Below are 20,171 nucleotides of genomic sequence, written 5' to 3' on the forward strand. Positions count from 1 at the left end.
TCAGCTCTTTTTTTCTTTATGAGGTCCATGTTGACCACCAATTAAAAAGACACAGTGTTGTTCTTAGTCCACAGGAGGGTTGTCAGAGTCTTAATAATAAACTCTTCTAGATCCGTAAGTGAAATGTGCTTTATACATGCAGATTAATGTTAGTAGAAAGCCTGAAGGTCTTTGCCTTGTGTGTCTCTTCTGTGATGTCTGCCAGCAGACCTGAATACATTTGCTGGTCAGATTACTGATGTCAGATGTAATACATCAGCTGAACAAACTTTTGCTCTTTATGTTTTAAATATTATAGTACATTGTATCATGCAACCTATGATAATAGTGTTTAGCATCTCTGTTATTACAGCATCTCTTCATACTTTTGTTGTTACAGGTCCCAGAGGCATTGTTTATGAGCACACCTCAAAGACCTAGTAGTACTTCAGTTTTCCACATTGGAAAACTGAGGCCCATTTTCCAAGCAAAAACTCTCAGCCAGTGGTGTAGAAACTGGGTCTCCTGCCTCTCACATGCCTTCTCACCAAGCACTGAGAAACTGCTTTCAAAAGCACTGATGGCTACAAATTATAGGACCTCAACACAGAGTTTGCAAGTGAAAGTTAAGTTTGCTAATCAGAATTTTTTCTCCCTCCACATGCTGTGACTGACAATTCCACTGGGAGCTGCAAAGGGTGGGATACTTGTGTGTCTGGCTACTCTTGGTGAGATGATTTATCTGGAGGAGAAAGCCCTCACCCATTAGAACAGCTCCTATTCTACTAGTTGGATATTTAATGTTTTATGTCCCCTGGTGCTTCACTAATATTCTTCTCTTAATACTGAGCCTTTTTTTCTGGTTACCAATACAGACTAGCAAGACTTTACAGGCTGTTGTTCAAAAAGAATTATTTGGTAAGCATGCAAAAAATGGTGATGGAGAAGGGATATCTGATGATCCCTCTGCTTCACACCTTACCAGAAGAATAACCTTATTGCTGGACTAGGTGGTTGTGGTCTTCCATATTTTCTGTTTCAGGAACCTAACACTCCTCACTGCCCAGTGACTGATATAGAGGTGGGCCAAGAAGTATCTCCCTCCATCTAGCTGATGTGGGTGCTTTGAAAGAAGGTGCTAGATTGATCTCTGTTAGACTGAAGATGGCATTTCCTTGTCTGCCTTGCCTTTGGTGAGTGTCCTGGTCCCCTTGGTTGATGCATCAAATCTTGGCATGACAATCATATCACAGAATGGTTTGAGTTGGAAGGGACCTTAAAGATCATCTAGTTCCAACCCCCCTGCATGGGCAGGGACACCTCCCACTAGGCCAGATTACTCAGGGCCCAATTGGAGAAGTAAAGCAAGAAACAATCCTCTTTTGTGCCTACTTACTAGTGGGATTCAAAATCCACCTTAGGGAGGCAGGGGACCAATTTCCTTAGCTTTCCGTATTGGCCATGTTAGGTGTTAACTGCAATTAACCAGCAATTATGGCACCTCATATTGCAGCGGTAGGTGAGTAGCTGAGGTTTAGTATTTCGCTGCTGGAGCCAGACAGCTGGAAGGGAGGTGTGGGAATTGCTCCCACCACACCTAACCCTTGGTCAATCTGAGGCCAGAGTGCCCAACATAAGTAATTGTTATCAGTGGAGGAGCTGCCTTCTTTGTCTACTGAACAAGTAAAGCAGATTTTCCACCTGTTCCTTCCTCCAAGTCTCTCCCAGCTCCTTCCAACTTCTTCACATCACTCCCTTTTCCTAATCTCCCCATCTTTTCTCTGTGGCTTCCTCCTGCAGTTTCAGCTCAGGCAGGTAACTGCCAGGGTGGTATGGTCATCCCAACTGAAGTGGGCTTTCCGAGGGCAATCTGAATGTCCTGAATGGTTGTCTGTACAATCCTCTTCCCAATGTCATCTGCATCAAAAAGGGTTGGTTTTGCCTTGTGTTGCAATGGTCTTATGCAATTGTTAGTGAAATATCAAGGTCACCAGCCACTCCTGTTCCTAAAGAAGTGCTACGCCTTTTAAATGAGCAGCGCTGGAGGGCAGGGTCATCTACTGACCAAACCATCTGCAGAAGATTTGACCTTTCTATTTGCCCTTCAAAGCCAGGCTTGCCAAATTTGCCCAGAACCTGTGACCTGAATAGCAAGTTGATGTCCTGTTAGGGTGGCAGGTCCTGAGATGCCCATGTTTCCTGCCACTTGTTTCAGTAACAGTAGTGATTTCAGCATCCTTAAAAAAACCCCACAATTCAGGCAATCCATTGAGTCTTTCCAAAAGCAGAAATGCATCAGGATGGGACACAACAAAACACATTTTGAAAGCAGTACAGTAGTTCAATGGACAGACCCTGCGGACACGCTGGGTCAATATATAGTAAGGGCTGTGCTGTATGATGCTTTTATTCCATCAGAGCAGCTCTATCACATTGATTTGTGCCAGGGAACAGCTGGGCAGCTTTTTTATATATAAATTCACTTTCTAACCTGGCAGATTTTGCAGCACAAAAGTGTCAGCAAGATACTGGTATTTGTTTCTTCCGTGTGTTCTGACAGGGCTATCTATCTGGTCTTCTTTGCCAAGGGTACAGCTCCTTTAGGAATGTTTTTTGTGAAAGGGCTTTGGGGAAAGAATTATTTTTAATGACAGTTTTATGCCATCCAAATGTTAAGTGCATAGCAGAGGTACATGTGGTTATTCTGTTATAAAAATGTGTGTTTGCATGGTTCTGGGAATCAGTATAAATTACACTAGTAAGAACGTATTTTTTGTGTATTTGTTGGGAAAGTCAGTTTTGTAATGGAATTTAACTAAACAAAATAATCCTGGTGCTATTTTTCATTCACAGGCCACGCAGTTGAAATCCATCCTCACGGGCACCACCATATCAACCAAGGCAGCTGGGGGTGGGGCAAGTGAGCTGGAGTCAGACTCATCTTACCACCCTCAGCTATCCAACTCCAGCACCAACAACTTGATACCAGAGACTCCCTGTATAAAGGATTTTAGGATGGGATGAACCACTAGGTTATAAAGGAGCATAGATCTGCCACTCACTGTGTAAATATCCAGTATCGGCTAGATAAATCCTGTGTTTGACCCCTGAGATCCTCAGTAGGACTCCAGACTGCCAGTCTCACCTCCCATTCACCCAGGCACGGTACCCACTGCAGGTATAGAGCACCAGTCCCTGCTCAGCCTGACTTAATTAACAACAGCTTTATTATCTGGTAGGTAGAGACAGACTATAACCCGTGACACAGAAGGCTCCTGCCCTGAGAACATTTCCCTGTAAACAGTAGATGAGCAGAAAATACACCAGAAGAGCTCTGCCTTGGAAGGTTTGTGATTCCTTTCCCCTGCAGACGCAGCATCATTGCTGTCTGATGCAGGCTTCAGTTACAGAAGAGGTCTCCAAGGCTAAGGAAATGTGGATAGCCTGACAGGGAAGAAAACATGAAACCAAGGGAGGGAAAAAGGTATTAGTACTGTCTGGTGTGGATTTTATTTCAGCCCATCCCTCTCCCTCCATGCTCACACTGTACGGATGCACTATGCAGGAGAGCAGCTCTGCCCAGGGAGGTGCAGCAGCCACACAGGCAGGAGAAGGGCACAGCACGTACCCAACTTAATTTTACAGACTTGAAACAGATTTTGCCAGCTGACGTCATGACTTGTACAAGGTTGGTGGGGATGTCAGCAGCAGAGACAGTAATTAAATCCTTGGCATTCCAGCCGGAGGCACAGCCATGTCCTGCTCTGTCTGAAGCAGACCTGGCCTGACACATCAAGAGCCTTACAGAACCAGGCCAGATTTGTCATTTTCGGAGCAAGAGTTTCAGAAGAACTACACACCCAGGATTTTTCACTATTTCTGAGCTGGAAAATGGGCACACTTCTGTCCCCTTCTGTCTGACATGGCGTTAGGTGGCATGCTCCTCAGGGAACTAGTGCTCATTTCCGTCTAACCATGCGAGGCTTTCATTTGCATTCCCTCTGTTTTGTGTGGGGATGGCAGAGGTTTGCACTGGCATGCAAGACATTTTATTATTGCTCGTCTACAACCGCAGTCGCAGTTCAGAAGCACTTTGGCACACTGCCCCACTGGCAGCCAGAGATCACAGCAGCAGCTTCTCAGGCTGAAATGTTTGTTGCAATGCATTAGCCCATCTCCATTATTGTACAAGGTTTTCCTTTCCCCTTCATCTGTTTTGGCTGTATCAGAAGGTGTGAACTCTCTTCGAAGAATCTGCCATTTTGTTCAACATTTGGAGAGGGCCTGAATAAACACTTGTTAGGGAAAGAGTGTGCTTCTTGGCATGTTACTCTGGTGGATGCCATCTCTTGCAGATGCAGTATTACAATAGCAATAATGCAGCAACACCATTTTGACAGCATGGTGCATGCAAACCATGGTTGTTTTTAGTGGGAAAAACCACACTGACATGCCTACCAACCCCTGATGTGTTCATTGCCTATCCTATGAGTGCTTTACGCTCACCCAGTGGTGGCCTGGAATGCAGAGGCTTAAAACTGATAGGCATTTTCTATCACTACCTAAATAACACTTAAAACTATGGGATAATTAAGGTCAAGTGTTTTAATACATTGATTCCCTATTAATTCAACCAGGTTAAGGACAACAGATGACTATCCATGAGTTCATTGGCTCTAAATCTAGGGTGTAATATAAAATAAACACGTAGTTTTTCTTTCCGTCTTGTTTCTTCCCACCTGTTTTTTTAGACTATTCATCTATTTTGGAAAGCTTGTTAGTTCAAGACTTTAAAACCGTGGCATATACATGAGAAGCAAGTATGAAATGCTCTGGGGGGATACTGAGGTCTTGATACGCAGCAGAGGTGGGAAAGGCAAGATGTTGGCATCTTTTGGTAAGGAAGGAAGTAAGCTACAGAGTAGTACGCTGGGGGAAGGCATGCATGGCTTGGGAATCACTGCCCAAGTTCAAAGCACTTCTGCAGATACTTGCCTGTAATTATGTATTTAAACCCAGACCTGAAGCAGTTAAATACCTGCACAAACGTAAAATTTGTGTCACCTAAACATGTGCCTCTGTACTTTGCCGAGTCAAAGCCTGCAGAGTGGGTCATGGCAAGAGGATTTCTGATCTATAGGCGTACACTGACCGGGGCCAGCAGTTCCGAGCTGGTAGAAACTCAGCTATGAATGTCAAAGTCTATAGAAGTGCAGTCTCCAATAACATATTTTATCTTATTATCTCAAGCCTTTTATCTTCAAATTTTCTTGTCTGTTTGTTTGTTTTCTTTACATTTGTTTACATATACTGAACTGAAAGTTTTTCTGGAAATGCTGGTATGGCTTTTAACTGTAAGAATGATTCACTGAGAATAATTCATTCAAAGATCTTGGCATCTCTTTTCCTTGTAATCTGGTGGTGGATATTCTGTGATTTTCTTGGAAGGTTTTTCCCCCTGATTGAGCATGTTTACAATCACACCCACACAGACACACACATTTGCAAATGCAGACACTTCCCTCTTCTTCTTTTGGAGCTTTTAAGTTCTGGAGCAGCACATCTGACCTGTATGATTAACCCTTTCCACTATTTATCTCCTGTATTTGTGTCCAAAAGCACAACAGATCTTTTGAGGTTTATGGCACCCGTTCTATAGTTTTTTTTTCCATACCACAAACCTCCCTAAGATTCCAGCACAGAGCAAACTGCTCTCCAAGAAAGGTCTTTGCTCTGTGCTCACTGCTGCAGTTGTTAGGGCTCAGTCTGGGAGACTGCTGGCTGGCTGGGGTAAAACCAGGTATTTTCCTAAGGAATTAAACAGAACAGCTCTGTTCCCAGGGCCCAGGATTTCCCCCTGGCATTGTTTAATTTATTAAATATTGTTGTTGATATAGATGTTATAGCTTCCCCACATTTAAATCTCTATTAGCAGCAAAAGCAGTGAGTTCTGCCTCAGACTTAGTAAGTCCTCAGGAGTTAGTGCACATACAACTAAGCCTGGAGTTTGCAGTCTGTGAAACAAGCTTATACTGAGCATCGGGGTAAGATTTCTCCACTGGACGTGAAGTCTCTCATGAAACTTGCAGTGGCTCGTCACTGTAATTCCTGAACTATGTGCTTTGTAGAACTCACAGTTGCACTTAAAATTTAGGCACCTAAAGAGAAATCAGAGTGCTAAGCACCTTTGAAGAGCAATGTCTTATTTTTTCTCTTTGTTCTGAAAAAGGCCATTTGTGCAATGCCAGAATCTCTGTAGCTTAGAGCTCTGCACGTTTTTTTTGAGAAGTTAAAAGCTATTTTAATCACCAGCACAGCATGACAAAAAAAACAAAACTAGTTGCTTTGCAGTGATGGTCTTATCATTGCAATACTGACAGCTCACTCAGGACCTGTGCAAGGTAACTACCATGCTGTAGGTGAGCTGGGCTTAGCCAAATAAATGCAATGTAAGAAGCCCACAGCAGAATATGGAGTCACTCCGTAATTATGTTCCTGGTTTTTCTGCCTTGTCTACGAAACAGAGTCACTGGAACAGAACAACTTTTATAAATTCAGGGAGGGTCAAAATTATTATAACTAACTATAACAACAGTTGGCTCTTTGAGGGCTTTTTATCCTTATGTCTCCAAGCCCTTGCTCTTCACAAAGAGAGATAAATGTAATTATCGCAGTTCTGAAGTGGGGAAAGCTGAGGCTTAATTAACTGTTCATGGATATACATAAAATCAGTAGCAGAGATGGGAACAGAAACCAGTTTTCCTGACTCACATTCATGCCCTAGTCACTGGGTCCTGGTGCTATCTCCATCAGGTAGCAACTGCAGCAGGATAAACACAATAAAAAGTCCCAGTGAGATAAAGCTGAGGGTGGCCCAAAGAGTATCCAGACAGTACCAGGCCAGTTGAGGTAGCTCTGATATCGCCTATGGTCTGGCATTTAGTGAACCCAGACCAGCATCAGGAACATGTGCGTTGTATGTGTGACAGAACAATTTGTTCCTCCTGGATTTGCCCTCATAATCAGTTTGCTTGTGGGAAAGTTTGCTTGTTGTTCCTGCTGTGGCATTGCCCACCCAACTGCTCTCTGCCACTCTACCAGTGCAGCTCTGCTAACCTGGGCTTTATCCCAGTTGGGAAAGTCAGTGGCCTGGAATAAAGTCACAGCAATATTCACCCTACACCATCCACTTAGGCTTCTTGCTTTCCAGTCTGCATCATTCTTGTTCTGACCTGCCCCTCACCATCCATGCAGGCTCAGCCCCAACCTGCGGCCACCAAGGCCTGTGCTGCGTGACTCCTTGTTCCCAAAAGCTGAGCCACGTGCCTGGAAGAAGCAGCTGTACTAAAAAGGGCAGAGAGGAGATAAGCTAGGCACTGATTCCTCAAAGGCAGCAGTGAGCTGTTCTCCCGGAAGGCTAACGACGGAGAAAGAGCTTTAAAATGTTCTGTTCTCAATAAACTGTGCCAAAGCAGAGGAGAGGATCTTTCTTTCACCTCTCTCACTGACTCCAGGCCAGGTATATTCTCTTTCCTCAATGCCTATCCAGCCTGGATGCAGAGCTGTGCTGAGCTGGGTCTTCCTTATGCACCAACAGCTATTTTAACAGCTCTGAAAGTCAAGGTGCTCATCCCATCTCCACAGGCTCACTTGGAGATCTCTCCACTTGTCTAACTTACCTTTGATAATTTTTTTTAATTGATTTTTTTTTAGTAGGGTTTGTACAGTTGTGTTAGGAGTTGTCTCAGCAAATTAGGAGAATTCATTGCTTCCCAAGTGACATCCCTTTCCTGTTTTGGGTCAAAATGTAACCTTCAGCTTTTGCAGTAGGTCAGATCCTCTCTCTGTGGTTCCCTGAGCACAGTGGCAAGTGTCTGCAGCTATTTATCTAGCTCCAGGAAGCAAATCAAGTTAAAATGCCCAGAATGAGATTTTTCTAGCATTTACTGATGACTTATTACATTGCAGCAAAGTGAGGCTTTCACAACAGGAAGGTAGTTCTATCTTGGCTGAAATAACATGCTTTAACACAACCAGCAGGTAGCTTGCTCACACCCTGGGCAATACCTGCTTTTGCTGAGAGTGGAAGTAGGTACAACTGTGGCAAGGGGTGTCTCCGATGGGCAGAGAGAAACCTGTAAACAGGAATCATAATTTTTGCATCTAGCCACAAGCAGAAGAACTATTTACCATTTGCTCAGCTTATTACAGCACAACATAGTTGTTATTTTTATCCCACTAAAGCTGAAGGGTGAGGGAGGATGTGGGTCTAGCCAGGTACTGTGCTGCAGGAGGAACGCAGCCCCTTCCTCAAAGTCTTCTGCAGGAGAAACAGGGGATGGGGCAAAGGGACTAGCAGGAGCATAACAACACAAGGGTAAAAAACAGGCAGGTGCTGCTGTGCAGGGAATCACAAAATGATAGAAAAGAAGGGAGTTAGTAAGTTAGAAAAAAGTCAGAGAAGGACCACACCATTAAACTCTCTCAGCTGCCAAAAGACGATGGCTGACTCCACACAGACTCCTGCTGGGAGCTCTCTCTGGCTTTTGCTAATTCCCAAGCCACGCCCAGAAACCTTCTGGATGAATGTTAAATTGCACAAGCCAGAAACCTGCTAGGGACAGCTCTGACAACTGAATTTCAGTGCCCAGGTTCAGCATTGGTCTATGCTCGCACGGCCAAAGTCTTTGCTTGGCCTTTGCTGTGGTTTCCCTTGCCTGGATCTGATCAACTTCTTCCCACAGGCAGCTGCCAGACCCTCTGAGCCACAGGCATGGCAAGAGTCGCCACAGGGATGCCTGTCTCAGGAAAGTTTTGGGATGGGTGCACAGAGGTACTGAGCTTGGGGGGTTTCCCTGTACAACTCTGGCGAGGGAGAGCTCCTAGCAGTAAGAAAGGATGGACCTGGCCAGGCCAAGCATTGAACACAGGGTTCTTGTTGCAGCAGACAGATGGAGAGCAATCATAAGAGCCCTGGAAGCTGTCCTGGCTGGTGCTGATGTTGACTGCAAGGCAGAGTAGCCTTGTGCTCCAGCAACAGTCACTCTTCTCTGCCCATTTTGCCAGCCAAAGCAGTAAGTCAAGTTTTCAAGGATTCTCCATCCTAGTCCTTCCTTCCGTTCCTGGCCAGATCCCAAAGGCAACAACAATCTGTTTTGCCCCTATGGCTGACAAGCCGTGAGCTATGTGTGGTTATGCCACTGTCACATGTTCTCCACGTCAGAAATGGACACTGCTCTGTATGGTTTAAATGCATCTTTGAAAACTTGCTGTCTTATCTATGTTGAGTTGAAGCGGACATTAACAGTTTTGGATACATGCATGTATCTCCTATTTAAGATTCTCCAGTGTGACTTTATATCCATGGCTTTCAGCTCAGATGGCACCTACAGATACCCACGTGATGTTTTTTTTTGCTCCAAGTTCTTGAAGATAGAAGTGGAGACTCTGGCTCCTAGTTCTAGTTGTAGCCTGATCCATCACGCAGCTGCTTTTTTCAGAGGAGCAATCTCAAGAGAGGAGCTGTAGGAGTGCAGTAAAAGTGCTTACTTGTGAAAAACAGCATGAAGACCGGAGAAAGGCAGCAGCTGTCATCTGGAGGTGCTGCAAATGGAGGTGTCATTGCAGCCCTCCTGTACCCCCTTCCCTGTGCAGGTGCCAACAAGTGAAAGAGGAGCCCCGAGTGCAGCACAGGTTTCACGGGCACCACCAAATCCAGAAGCTATTCTTGGACACCACCTACTGGCTAATAGGACACCACCTATTAACTGTTCTCAGTATGAGCAACTGTGCAGGGGGTCGGCCACATCCCAAGCCTGGAAGAGACAAATTTGACCTTCCCAGACCTTTTCATCTAATGTCCTGCTTATTCTTCTGAGAGAGGGGAGCTGCCCCAGGGCCTTGTGAAAAACTCTGTTAGGTAAAGGAGGGATTTTTATGTTGGACCAGGAAAGGGCCAAAAGAAAGGCTGTGAATGGAGGTGGAAGGTCAAAGAAACAAGGAAAAAAAAATATGGAGAAAAACGTCTGCCAGCACTAGAGAGGAATAAACTGAAGGTCTTCCCTGCCACAGCTCTGGGGGAGGGAGCATTTTATACCAAGCACCAATTTAGATGCCCTTTCAAGACACAGAGCATTTAAGTTAATGATCTTTCTTTTTTCATCAAGGTTTCTGAGTCACTGAGAAAAAAAAAATCTTTTTAGTTTTTGAATGCAGCATTTTAAATTGGAAAGGAAGAGGAGGTCCAGCTTCTGACTGCTTTGCCTTTTGGCACCAATACCAAAAACTGTACTGCTGCTTATAATTCCTGACAGTTGCAACAGACAAAAAAAGAAAGAACAAAGAACCATAGTGCTCAGTCATCCTCATTTATGCAGCAGGCAAAGGCCATGCTTGACCTCTGGGTGCTGTTGCTGGATCCAATGGGAAGAAGCTTCCCAGCTGCAATTGCTCATCATGTAGTTCAGCAAAAAAAAAACCCAACAAGCTCTCAGCACACCTGTGGGTCCTAATTGCCCTGAGCAGCCTCAGCTGGGGCCTCCACTGCTCTACTTAAGCTCACCCTTGGGCTACCTTTTTTGGTTTTTACTTTTTTTGCCTAGCTGGACCTTCTGGGGATGAGGTAGCTTGTTTCCAGCTTTCTTTATGGATTGCAGCTCCTGGGTGAACCCCAGACTTGATGCACCCCTGTGCTGTGCGTGGGGCTGCTGATGGGCCCTGCTACCAACACCTGGCTCTGCTCAGGTACTGGGGCTCTGGGGGTGAGGGCACTACTTGTGTGTGGGGTCTCCTTATTTCCTTTTGTGGAGCAGTGCTGCTCTGACCTAGATAGAGAAATGCTATTACTGTTCTTCCACTTCTTGTTCCTCAAGCAGATATCTCCTTCAGGGCTGTTCAACAGAATTTCCTCCTGTTATTTATGTATGTTTCCTTTTTCTTGCTTATCTCTGTCTTAGAAGCTGCCCCATTTAATATTTTCCTGTGGGGAACAGGTCTTGATATAAGATAATAAACTAATTTATCTTCTAATAAAAAGATAGTGAAGCCTCTCATGCTACCATCTACTGAACGCCTGTTGAGTCTCTCTGTTGCCTGCCACAGGGTTCCTGAGTCTGCTTGTCTCCTTGATGTCTGTTGGGCTTCTGCCCACAAGCTGGTTTTTGCTTTCAGTCAGGTGAAGATTCAAGTCCAGTGACTGTTTTTTTTTTTTCTTCATCTGTATTGCTTTTCTTAGGGATGGTCTCACAGGTTTTCTGTTACTGAGTGGTGTGGATGAGATGGTGGTTTCTCTAAAACATCTTTGCCAACTTTACAGACTGATGATGAAATTGTACTGTCTGTGACTGCTATGAAAGAATAGCTTTGTGAGAAGCTCTATCCTTATCCAAGGTACAAAGGTCCTCCAGATAGCTCATCTGGGAGGCTATAGCTTAGCACTCCTGGTGTGGCCTGAGCTCTCTTCCAAGCTTTTCTCTTTTGAGAGACTGGTGATATTTTGGGTGTAAGTCTGATTCTCACTGATGGTTGGGAGGGCAGAATTGTAGCTGGGCTGTTCTGTTTCTGTGCATACAAGGAGCTGAAAACTGCAAGATCTGAGCAAGCCCTGGGTAACCTCCTGCTGATAGTTAGGAGGGCGTAGGGAGGAGTGTCTGCTGGGACTTGGAGGGGTTTTGTTTGGTTTTAAACACTAATTTCCTTTTCTGCTGAATGTAGAAGTCGATGTGTAAAACATGTAATTTGTCAGGCTGAGCTGCCTTTGGAAGTGGAGCTCCTTCAGTATGGTGTACACAGGATGTGAACCCACAGCATAATGGCTTTTAACATTACGAGTTTTATGGAACTGATCATGACTAGAGAGGCTTCTTTTTCCAGCAAAACTGAAGTTCTCTTCCTTCAGACACTTCTACTTTCTGATTGCAAAAGAAGGCTTTCACTGCTCTGCCATATCTCCCAGGGCTCTCCTTTTGAATGGATCCTGCCAAGTAAGAGGTGTTCCTGGAAAACACTTGTGTTCCCTGATTGGGCAAGCACTCTTTTTATGGTGAGTAGAATGAGAGGAAATTTATAGCCTACACTTATAGAACATGATCCAGCCATGACAGGGCTTTCATCATAATCAGTTATGGATCTAGCTGTTATTAATTAGTTCAAAACTACCTGATACATTAATAAAACAATGCTTTCTGGGAAGGATGAATGCAGTAGCCTGGAAGGAAAACATCAGAGCTGTTGTGGTTCAAACCCACTTCAGAAGGAAAGCTGTCTTGCATGTCAGGTATGGACTATTCTGTTGCAGAAAAAAATAAAAACAAAAAAAATTTTACTGTTGGAGTTTGCTCTTTGCAGTGTGCATTTCCTAATTTTAAAGGTGGAATTCATGCATTCTTCTCACATTATTGGTGAGGTCTTGGAGTGTTATGGGTTGAGGGAGCAGAAACTAATTTTATGGTATGGATGCAATGACCTCTGATGACCAAACCTGAGGGAGACAGCAGGTGTTATGCAGAAACCCAAGGAGGTCCATGGGATGGAACAGAGAAGGGTCATATGACCTTGGGGTTCCCACCCTTTTTCTTCCATGTCCTGTAAAATGCTAGAAGGGTGGGGAACTGGCCCATTGGCTCCCTTCTCTCTTACAGTGTACATATTGGGAGGAGGCTCCTGGCTCTGTCTTCAGCTTGCTATGTATCTGCAGGATCCAACTCCATCTGTTGCTGAGAAGAGTCCTGGTCCTTTTTCCTGTGTCAGCTCTGCCACAGGGGGCCTTTGGACTCTTGTATCAGCAACTACTAACATTGGGGTTTGTATATAAATACATTTGTATATTTTTCTTCAATTTTCTACTTGTTACTATCCATTCCCTGGTCCTTTAAATCTGTTCTAGTTCTAATTTCCAACCTTGAAGTCTCTCTTCCTTATTCCCCTTTTTATCCTCCTCTGGGAAGGAGTGGGGTGGGAGAGAAGTAACAGAGCAATTCTGTCATCTGGGTTCTGGTTCACCCTGACTGCTAAACAGAGATGCTGCGAAAGTATTTGTGGTCAGAGCAAGTATTTTCATAATTAATACTAGCCCTGATTCTTCTTGCTTCCCAGTTGCTTACAGGTAGTTGTTCAAAGTGAGTCTTATATCTGCTGGTGTTTATATACAGGAGATTTGTAAGGCCATGTGGTAGACTGGTAGATCACGTAGCCTATAAATCTGTTTTGCAGGAACAACCTTTCTGTGTTTGTAAAATAAAAATGCATGAGAATGATGCTTTGGGGATCTGTAGGACCTAACTCGGTCACTTCCACAGACTTTAAAACAAAAGAAATCATGATACAGCTAAACTTGTGACTGTCTGAGCTTCTAATGCTGATGAAAGAGGCGTGGGGATTGACTGGCCACCCACCTGCCTTGTGTATGGCCTACATTCCATGCCAGTAACAGGCATTAGATGGTGAGACTACCAAAGTCCTGCATTGATGGCACTTTGAGACATCTGGGAGCCATAAAAAAGAACAAAAAGGATGTTGTTATATTATCCAGAGAGCTGGCAGCTCAGTTAGCTTCCCATGAGAGCCAGCTTGTAGTGGTGGCACTAAGGCTTTGTGGATTTTGACTCCAGACAAGCCTCAACAGCATAACCAGGTCAACTCTGCTAACGCTGTAAGTTTCAATAAAAATTAATTAGTAGGAAGGGAAAAAAGGAGCAAGGGCAGGCACTGCTTTGAAGACTGACTTGCAGAGAGAATCCCCATGATAACCCTGAAGGGTGTTTGGACTAAGACAACTTAGATTTTGGCCTTCAGTGGAAAATACGGCAAGAGGCTGATGTTAAAGTTGATGCTGCCTCTCCAAGGTGCACATAGCTGGGATTATCATTGGCTTTTCTGATACCCTGGAAGCTCAGTCCTCATCAGTTTGCTCCTGGCCTTCAAAAGATGTGGCTGATTTTGCTGCTGCCCTTTCTGGACTTCTGCTCCTACCTAAGGAAGGAACTCCCATTTCTCCAAAGAACAAGCCTTTTCTATGATATATCAAGTTGAAAAGGAGGTTACCCCAAATAATCAAATACACTGGGAACAGCAGATCTCAAATGGTCTGTGGTGGGGCCTAGAAATACTTGTCAGTTGAAAAAAAAGCCTCTGTGAGAAGCTGCAATTTATTTCCCTGAGGTGTAAACTCCCCATTTTCAGCTGGCTTTTCAAGAACTTGCTTCATCTCCAGCTTGAATGAGGAAATACGGTCCATGGCATGGCACTGGAAAGTCTGCAAAGTGCTCTGTGAGGGTCTAGATATGTGGGTGTGCATATGTCTCCATTACTAAATGAATTTGCTGTAGGTAAAAATGACAATATTGTTCACAGTTATGGGTTCCTTATGCTTCCCACTAGAGTTCCCTTTCTTCACGTCTGACTTAACCAAAATCTTTTTCTTTGGCTGCACTTTTCCCTTGTTGCTGCTGTTTTCCATTGTTTCTTGCTTGCCTTGGGCTTAGCTTTTTTTCTGAGAAGTTTTAGAACAAAAGGTCTTGCTGGTTTTGACTAAGTTTAGTCAGAAACTGATGTTTTGTTTTGAACTTCTGTCTGAAATAGCTGTTTGATTATTTTAACCCTTCTATGTTCTTAAAGGCAGCCTGGGAATTTGGCTGGAAGATCAGCCTGGAGCAAAGGTTGTGGGTTTTTTACCTCTGTGAAAAGTAGCCAAATTATTCTGTCGAGTTATAGGTCTGAAAACCCTTGTTAAGGTTTTTGTTGTGGGAGGGAAGAGGCTGGCAAAACAGCCTTTGGAAATGATATTTTCCCTAAGAGGAAGAGATGGGGCAATTGTGTAGAATTATGAGTACTAAGACAGATAAGCAGATGCAAAAGCAAGGATAAGGAATGTGGGAAAGAGGGTGAATGAAGCTTTGGTGGTAATGTAGGCACAAGAGAACCAGTTAAAGGGACTGCTGTCTAAAATTTGCCGCAATACACATTTTTGACCTCCACATTTCTGTATGGCCAGCCAAAAGCTGTATGATTTGTTGCCCAGGCTGTTTCTGCTCTGGCCTACAGAAATTTAGCAACTTTCACTTGTATTAGCTGTGCCAGGCTTTCATGTGGTTAACACCTGCCTGATGTAGAGGTGTCCTGGTTTGGGCTGTGATAGAGTTAATTTTCTTCTTAGTTATCTAGAACAGCATTGTATTTTGTATTTAGTATGGGATTTGGCATGAGAAGAATGCTGATAATACACTGATGTTTCTAGTTATTGCAAAGAAATCCAGGACTTTCCAACTTCCCATTCTTTGCTAGTGGGTGGGTGTGCAAGAAGTGGAGAAGGAACACATCCAGGACAGCTGAGCCTAAATGAACAAAGGGCTATTTCATAACCTTATGACTTCTCACAGAATCACAGAATGGTAGGGTTTGGAAGAGACTCTGGAGATCGTGTAGTCTAACCCCTCTTCTAGAGCAGGTTCCCCTAGAGCAGGTCACACAGGGACACATCCAGGCAAGTTGTGAATGTCCCCAGGGATGGAGGCTCCACAACCTCCCTGGGCGGTTCCAGTGCTCAGTTACCCTTAGAGTAAAGAAGTATTTTCTTATATTTAGGTTAAACCTCCTGTTTACCAGTTTATGGCCATTGCCCCTTGTCCTGTCATGGGACACCACTGTGAAGAATCTGATCCCATCCTCCTGACACCCACCCTTTAGATATTTATAAGCATTAATGAGATCAGTCCTCAGTCTCCTTTTTTCTAAGCTAAACAGACTCAGTTCTTGCAGTCTTTCCTCACTTGGTAGATGCTTCAGTCCATTAATCATCTTAGTGGCCCTGTACTGGCCTCTCTCCAGTAGCTCTTTGTCCTTCTTGAACTGGGGAGCCCAGAACTGTACACAACACTCCAGGTGAGGCCTCACCAGGGCAGAGTAGAAGGGGAGGAGAACCTGCTGTCCATACTCCCTTTAATGCACCCCAGGATGGCACTGGTCCTCTTGGCTCTGAGGGCACATTGTTGGCTCATGGTCAGCCTGTTGTCCACCATGACTCTCAGGTCTTTTTCCCCAGAGCTGCTTTCCAGCAAGTCACCCCCTAACTTGTACTGGTGCATGGGGTTGTTCTTCCCCAGATGGAGTAATCTATGCCTGGCCTTTTTGAACTTCATTAGGTCTTTCCCCACTCAACTCTCCAGGCTGTCCAGGTCATGCTGGATGGCAGCACAGCCTTCTGGTGTGTCAGTCAATCCACCTAGTTTTGTGTCATCAGCAAATTTGCTGAGGGTATGTTCTGTCCCTTTGTCTAGGTTATCAGTGAATATATTGAACAGGACTGGCACCAGTACATTCCCCTGGGGGACACCACTAGCCACAGGCTTCCAGCTAGAGTAAGCCCCGTTGACCACAACACTGTGCTCGGTCCTTCAGTCAGTTCCCAATCCATCTCACTACCCAATCATCCAGTCCACACTTCTCAAGTTTGGCTGTAAGGGTGCCATGTCAAAAGCCTTGCTGAGGTTGAGGTAGATCTTGTCAGCTGCTCTCCCCTTGTCTATCCATCTAGTTGTGCCATCAGGAAAGGCTATAAATTTGGCTGAGCATGACTTCCCCTTGGTAAACACATGCTGACTACTCCTGATAACCCTTCCCTCCTCAACATACTTTGAGATGGCACCAAGAATAAGCTGTTCCATCACTTTTCCAGGGATGGAGGTAAGGCTGACTGGCCTGTAGTTACCTGTGTCCTCTTTCTTGCCTTTTTTTAAAATTGGGGTGATGTTGACTTTCCTCCAGTCCTCAGGCACCTCCTGTTCTCCAGGACTTTTCAAAGATTATGGAGAGCAGCCTAGCAAGGGCTTCTGCCAGTTCCCTCAGAACCTGTGAGTGTATTCCCATGGATTTGTGAATGTTTAGTTTACTTAATTGATCCCTAACCCAATCCTCTTCAACTGAGCCAAATTCTTCCTTTTGCAGGACTTCCTCTGTCACCTTGGCAGTGTGGACTCCTGAGGGTCAGCCTTAGCAGTGAAGGCAGAGAAGGCATTCAGTAACTGCCTTCTCTGCATCCTTTGTCACTAGGGCATCAACTTTGTTCAGTAGTGGGCCACATTTCCTTTATACTTCCTTTTTCCTCCAATGTACTTGAGATAACCTTTCTTGTTGTCCTTGACCTCCCTTGCCAGGTTTAATTCTAAGGAGGCCTTAGCTTTCCTTGTTGCATCCCTACATACTCTGACATTCTTTTTATTCTCCCCAAGTGGTCTGCTCTTTCTTCCATGCTCTATAAACTTCTTTCTTCCACTTGAACTTATTCAGTAACACTCAGTCATACTCAGCATGTAAAGCTGGAGGAAGCAGGGCTGTTCAGAGTGATGACTTTTGTTTTCCCAAGTAGCCATTACATGTGATGGAGCCCTACTTTCCTGGAGATGGCTGAACCCCTGCCTGCAGATGGGAAGCAGTGAATGAATTCCTGGTTTTGCTTTACTTGAGTGCAGGTTTTTTTGCTTTTACTTATGAAACTGTCTTCATCTCAGTCCATGAGCTTTCTCACTTTTATTCTTTGGATTTTCTCCCCCATCCCACTAGGGGGAAGTGAGCAAGCAGCTGCATGGGGCTTAGTTACCAGCTGGGGTTAAATCATGACAAGAGGTTTTTTACAGAAATACTAACGTTGGTGTGGATAGAAATGCATGGCTGAAGACACTGGAAAAAGAGGAGATGAAGTATTAAAGGAGCAGCATGTGCAGAGCCACCCTATGTGTTTCCTGCAGATAACCAGAGGACAAACTGAAGCCTTAGAGATAAGGTGACAAGATGATGACCAACAGTAATGAAGCTGTGAAAATACCCAGATAAGGATAACAAAAGATGCAGTTTTACCTGACATTCTTAAGAGATGAACTGGGCAGTGAAGCACACCATCAGACTTGCTACTGCTAAAGAGCATAAAAGATGAATCCAAAAATAAAGGGGAGTCCAGGAGATGCAGTGAGGCTGTCATGGTGTTATCACGTGTGGCTGCATGTGCTGCACACAAGTAATCCTGGCCAGACTGATGCTTATGGCTCTGTGCATGTGAGTATGTTGATGGGAGAGTGGAGTGGGTAGAATCGATTTATTGGAGTCTTCTTTAATTAAATAAATAAAAATTGCCTGTCTGTAAGGTCTTGTAATGAGTTTTGTTCCACTGATTTTCCACAGTGATGGAACTAAATGTTCCAGTTTTGCTAATGATTTAGTAGGTGATATTTATCTATGTGATGGCATTATATAAATATATATCAGTTGCCTTTAAAAAATTATGTAGGTAATTAGATGGCAAATTTGCTATGTTAAAGGGAGGATCTGTGTCAAAGTTAGGCACTCAACTGCTGCAAACTAATGTTGTCTTTATATGCTTCATGCTGCCCTCCTGTAGGAAAGCTGCTGTGATCCAAATGTGTGCAGTTCCTCATTTTCTAAATGCTTAGCTCGAGAAGCATGTTGCCAATTTGAGAGACATTGAATGCTGTCAGTTGTAAGTGCCACTGCTCTAATAAAGCATATAAAGTGCCATGAAAATGCTACAAAGAAAATCGGGCCACCCAAAGTCACAAAGCTGGCTTTCTGCATGAGAGGTTCTTGCTGACCTGGATGCTGCAGCTATAAAATGAAGGCAGCTCTCTGCTCTTACACGTCAAAAATCTGTGCTCTGACTGCAATCCTGGTGCTGTTTCTCCCTTCCTCTCTGTTCCTGGTAGTGCTGGGTGGCCATGTGGGCTCTGCAAAATAGTTACCTATACCTAGTGAAGGCTTCTAGAAATTTGTTGCACTGCTGTCAGTGCAAGGGGCTTGTTTCCTGGGTGCCCTTTGTTCTTTCACGTGGAGTTGTGGGGAGAAAATAAGAAAAATGCTTGTGACGCATTTGGGGATGATAGTAGTGGGCACAGAGAAGCCACGCAGTAGGCCAATATGTCTATGTTCCCAAAATCAATGGGGATACAGAAGTGATGCTGGCTAAACAAAGTACTGAATGGATGCTTGTGGTTGTGTGTCACTCTTCTGGTGACACAGAAGAGGACATGGGTGGAGTCCTGTGAGCAGCAGTAGGTGCCATGTGATTGAATAAAATAAAACTTATAAGAGGGAGATATCCAGCTATATAGAAGTGTCTCAGTTCATCCCTGCTTAATTCTACTGTTCTGTTCATCTCTTCACAGTCACTCTGTTTGAAGGGGTGGGTCACACAGTTTGATTTCTAGTTTCTCCTACCTGTTTTCTGCCAGCTTCAGAAAGTGCTGCTGTGGTTGGTTGCTGCCTGCCAGACACTGCTGGAGGCTCTTGGGCTGTCCTTGAAGAAGGCAAACCTTCCAGTGCTTAACCAGTAAGTGAGAACATCTGGGGAAAATATTTTTCTGTTGTTTGTCTCATGAATTTTAAAGACAGAAATGTGTTGTCTTTTCCTCTCTCTCACAGGAGTGGGGCAGGGGTTAGTTTCAATTTACTTACATGTTTACAACAATGTCCTTAATCTAGAGTTCAAGGAAAAGATTTTATGGAGATCAGTCAGTGAATTTTAGCATGGCAGCTGCCTTAAAGTCTGGTTGTAAATAAGTGAGTGGTGGATTCCTAATACTATTCTTGCTCTCTCAAACCTACAGAGATTTTTCTGCTGCCAAGGGGTGGATCTATTCTGTTCTCCAACAATAAAAACCAGATTATTTTCCTTCTGAGAATCCCCAAAAGGGATTGCTAACACAGATCGTCTTCACTGTATGCCCATCCTAGTGTGCCTGGTCAACTCTCATCCCTCCTAGCAGCATGGAAAGGCTAATCCCTGGCACTGAAGGCACCCAGATTAACCCACTGCAGGATTAGGATGCTTGAGCTGTTGTTAAAAGATTAGTATATTTGGTTCTCAATATTGGCTGAGCTTGATGTGAAAATTATTTCCAATGAGGTTGCTGACTCTTGGGTGCAAGCTTGCCCGGTGTGTTAGGAAAGGTTGGAGTTAAAGCAAGTGGCTTTGAAGATTAAATAGGAATGCTGAGTGTGCAGAATGCATTTTGGATTTAAACCAGTCATTGCTGCTGATGGGGACAAAGGGATTTGGTGTTCTGCTCTAGAGTTGCTGAGCTCCTGCCTCACTGGGAAGGTGTTCAGGGCAGCTGCAATGGCTGACTTGCAGTTTGGTGTGGGACAGAGGAAAGGGTTTCTGACTTGACCAAGGGATCCCTGCTGGTGGC

The sequence above is a fragment of the Apus apus genome, chromosome 3, assembly GCF_020740795.1.
Source record: "Apus apus isolate bApuApu2 chromosome 3, bApuApu2.pri.cur, whole genome shotgun sequence".
NCBI lineage: Eukaryota > Metazoa > Chordata > Aves > Apodiformes > Apodidae > Apus > Apus apus.